General features: G+C 41.1%; 2 non-coding genes across 2 annotated transcripts; both read right to left on the minus strand.

Annotated features, from left to right (window-relative positions):
* Positions 1–353: 353 nt before the first annotated feature.
* On the minus strand, positions 354–426 carry trnat-ugu (transfer RNA threonine (anticodon UGU)). The gene has a single exon. It is a non-coding gene; the product is annotated as a tRNA-Thr (tRNA).
* Positions 427–3,975: 3,549 nt separating this feature from the next.
* Positions 3,976–4,048, minus strand: trnat-ugu (transfer RNA threonine (anticodon UGU)). The gene has a single exon. It is a non-coding gene; the product is annotated as a tRNA-Thr (tRNA).
* Between the last annotated feature and the right edge of the window lie 300 nt (positions 4,049–4,348).

Genomic DNA, 4,348 nt, shown 5'->3' on the forward strand with positions numbered 1-4,348 from the left:
GACATTTAATGAGCTGATGTACAATGTGAAATCTCCAAAAGGGGGGGGGGGCACAGGAACACAGGAGGGGAGAAGACCACCGGGAACACAGGTGAGCAGGAAATACAAAGTGACAGCAAGACATAAGAGGATATAACTACAGAATGAAACCAAACCAAAAACACAAACCATGACAGCTTGGTGGTGAAAAGCAAAATGTTGTTTGGGTAAACTTTCAACAAAATCTGTCTCAGCCACCACAGGAGAATGTATTCTTCTCTTATGAAACAGTCTTTGGCTGGGACTCAAATCAGGGATACTTTAAACCACACACTCAACCAACTGAATCTAATGGGTAGCCCCAAGGCAATGCAAGGCCCCAATGAGATTTGAACTCATGACCCCTGGTTTACAAGACCAGTGCTCTAACCCCTGAGCTATGGAGCCTATGAGCGGCAAAGCTATGACAGCTTGGGGGGGCAAAATGTGGTTAGAGTAAACTTTTAACTCTCAACAAAATCTGTCTAAGCCACAGAGGTCAGCCACCAGAATTGATTACATTTAATTGGTGCTTCTCAAAAGATGTCTTCAATGTACTACAAGGAGCTTTTAACTGGTAAAGAAACAGAATTCATTTAACATTGATGTCTCTTTATGACCTATAAAAGCAAACAAGACCATCAGCAAGAAGATTGGTTAGAAAATTACAAACTTTTTTTTTTTTTCTTATCTATTTATTGCCTCTTTCAATCGTTTTCTTTCAAAACAAATGCACATACCCCCCAGATCAAGATCTTCACCTCAGGAGGCAACAGCTCCAATACCGCTTCTGTCCACATGCGCCACCGGAATCAACAACAAATGAAAGTTCCTTGTTGCCGCTATAAGTTGGCCATGATTCTCATTGAAAGTGTATGGGCAAAGATGTCAAACAGTGCCCCGATTGATCTTTACTGCACTGAAAAATGTGCACGTCCAAGTCCAAATCCCCACTGACGAGGCGCGCTGAAAAGAATCCTGTCAGGAACTGAGACTTCCTTCCCTTCATCCATCATGCTGCGTGCCTGGCATCCCTGCGCAGCTCAACACGCCCTCTACCCAGAACACAGGTCCAAGCCCTTGTCCAAAAGCGGAGTCATGATGAGAAGTATCAAAATGAGTTATTGCTGTCACTGTAAAGGAGAACCCCTGAGGACAGATGGCGGTCCTTGGATCATTGCACCCACATTAACCTTCCTGTGGAGGGATCAGGCGCAAGCTTACTTTCACAAGTGAGCTGGGTCATTGTTCTAAGAATACCTCCTCTGGTTTTTGGAGGGCACATAAAGAGGCTTGCGTTCAGTAGCTCCTGTCACAGAAAGATCCTTCTGGGCCCTGGCAGATAGATAGAAAAGGAATGAAGCCGTCAAAAGAAACGACAGACGGGCTCTTGGCGGTGATGGTAATGTGATCCTCTGGGTGCTCTGTAACTCACACCTGAGGGAAAGGTTAGCACACAGCTGAACTCCATCCATTTGATTACCGTGACGGAGGCAGAGGTAATTAAGTTAATACAGTTTAATTATGTTGAGTAGGAATCAATGAATGTTTCATTGTTATTCGTGGTTACTGGCAGCACAATGCGGCGTGAGATAGCCGTATCACCATCAAGTGTTGCCTGTTGGCAATTTGGATGTGATTCTGGAAATGAACACTTCCACAGCCGCCATGCAGATAGCCAAAAGTCACTGGAGAGGAGCTGACGATCTGTTGGATAATTCATCCGGAAAACACATTGATGTTGTTCACTGATTAGAGGATTCTTGTAATGTTAAAGGGGCACTATGTAGTTCTCAGAGAAGGAATTTAAACTGAGAATTTTAATGGGAACAATGATATAAAATTCAGACGAATTACCCCAATCAGTTTTACCGGCTTGAAGATTTTGGAGGGTCAGGGTTTAATTAGGTTATGCCTTTTAAACATATGATTTCAGAACACTTGTAATACAACAGATAATTGTCTCAATGTAGGAAAATCATCTGGTAATCTGTTAGTATACCTGTGCAGTGTGTCAAATTGTCATTTTCTTTTCTTTCCTTTTTTTTAAACGTACTGAATCTTACGGTACATGAGCCAGAGATCTCCACTTCAGTAGCTCTTACACACACAGATCTTTCCAGTTTTATTCCTCTCTGTATTCTGAAGGGTTTTTTTTTACAGAGGGGTTGTTCATCCATCATTCAAAGCCTGATTTCATACCGGCCGGGTGGTGTGTTAACACATACAAACAACCACCGAAGATACAGTTAGGAAATAATAATGTGTCCGTTTAGTTTACAGAGATTTTCATGACCCTGGTTGTTTGTTTTTTTTGGTAAATGGTGCCATGATTGATAATGTCTCCTTTGAGTTAACTACAAATACACTGCATCGATCCATCAGGTCAGAATAAATGAATCTGAGGTGTCATTTACAGAGTGTCTCTTCAATCTGCTTTCAACCGTATGAAAGCTTGTGGCACTCCTCTTAAAACAGAGCATATCTGGATAAAGAAAAAGGTGAGAGCTTCTGTGTGTTGCAGAAGGAATCTATTCACAAGTCAACACAGACCGGTGAATGAAGAGAAGAATCGCAGTGGGACAGTTTGTGTTTGAGCTCTGGGAGGGAATCTGTTAAAGATAAAATGTTGCTGCTTTTGTTTCCGGGCCAACAGTGTTGGACTGAGGCTGTCTGAGGGGCAGGGCTGAAGTAAAATCTAAAGGTCATCACCTTCATGTGATAGAGGACCAGTACGCAGAGAGTCCTGGTTTAAATATGGTGAGACATTTCCAAACCCTGATTACAATTGAACCTGTAAATTAATTATATCTCCTACACCCCTCAGACAGTGTTGAAAGATAAGAACTACAATTATGTCTACCCACAGTCCCCATCCTCAAGCACTGAATCAGCCAATAGCAGGCCTCAGCAGTAGACGTGTCAGGGCTGCATTACATCGTCACAGTTTCATTCACCCCTTGTCAGGATTAAGAGCACCTGCCACTCATCGTGTCTGACATGACTGACATAAATTATTGTAACATGCAAGAAAAAATCTCAATGATTACTTTAATTGTGCATTATCAATTAATCAATCAATTATTATGATTATTATTACTATCAAAATATAATTCATTCATATAAAAGCAGAGGTGTTTAACTTATGTGGACTGTAAAATATATCCTTTTTGGTTCATTATATATGTAAAAAAAATGTTGCTGTAGCTTGCAGAAAACAACCAAAACATAAACTCCAACAACAAAAGTACAACACAACACAATGAAGACTTGACACAAAGTTCTTACTCACCTTTGTGCGGTGAAACCTTCCAAAGAAAAATACTCCACAGTACAACAGCGTTAGATTGACAATCTCTTAACTATTAAACAAGTCCTGCTCAGGTGGAGAGAACCTGCCCCGCCCACTCGCACACAATGGTTGACAGATATTATGTTCCGCCTAAAGCTTGAGAAAATAAGTTACTCACTTCAACATTCAAATGGAAGGTTCCAGGAAGCGTTTTTTTTTAAATACACTCCCGGCTTTGCAAATGCTTGATCATTAAGCACACTTTAATTGCATTACACTCTCTTCATTCACATATTGAAGTTCATTTATGTGACAGGCTGATACTAATGTGTATATGTTCACTGGCAGCAACTGGGGAGGGATTATTTTTGTTAAATTGACACTCTTATTTATGGACCCTAGAGGGACAAAGTGTAAAAACAAAAATGGTGAGTAGGAGATACTTCCTCAAGCTCACAAGAAACAGAAGTAAACCTAGAAAAAGATTTTGGTTATTGTAGTTTCTTTTATTTTTATTGGTTTGGCTTATTGAAAGGACAGCTTAGAGAAAGGTAAGACACACAGCAAAGAGCCTGACACATCAACAACTTGGGGCTACTGTAAAGTCCGTGCATAGCATGTATGCTCAGTCAGCTGAGGATAACAGGTAGCCTCAGAGGGTGTCAAGGCCCCAGTGAGATTTGAACTCACGACCCCTGGTTTACAAGACCAGTGCTCTAACCCCTGAGCTATGGAGCCTCTGATTTATTCAAATTTTCTAATTTTTTTTATCGCAAATGCAGCAGAAACTTTGGCCAGTTAGAGGTAAGAAGATATATACAGGATGACTTAGTTCTAGATGATGTAGGCCGGCAAAATTTAACTTTTTTTTATTCACTGAAGAATTTCTTCTTCACTGAAAAGTAGGCGAACCGGAGCACCCGGCGAAAACCTAAATAAGCTCAGGGCAAAAACCTCTATATAGCAAAAATGCAGCGGAAGCCTTGGACCAGAATCAGGAACTGGTACCCAGCCCGAGCTCTCTAAGAAGACGAGGAA

The sequence above is a fragment of the Sparus aurata genome, chromosome 19 (genome assembly GCF_900880675.1).
Source record: "Sparus aurata chromosome 19, fSpaAur1.1, whole genome shotgun sequence".
Taxonomy (NCBI): domain Eukaryota; kingdom Metazoa; phylum Chordata; class Actinopteri; order Spariformes; family Sparidae; genus Sparus; species Sparus aurata.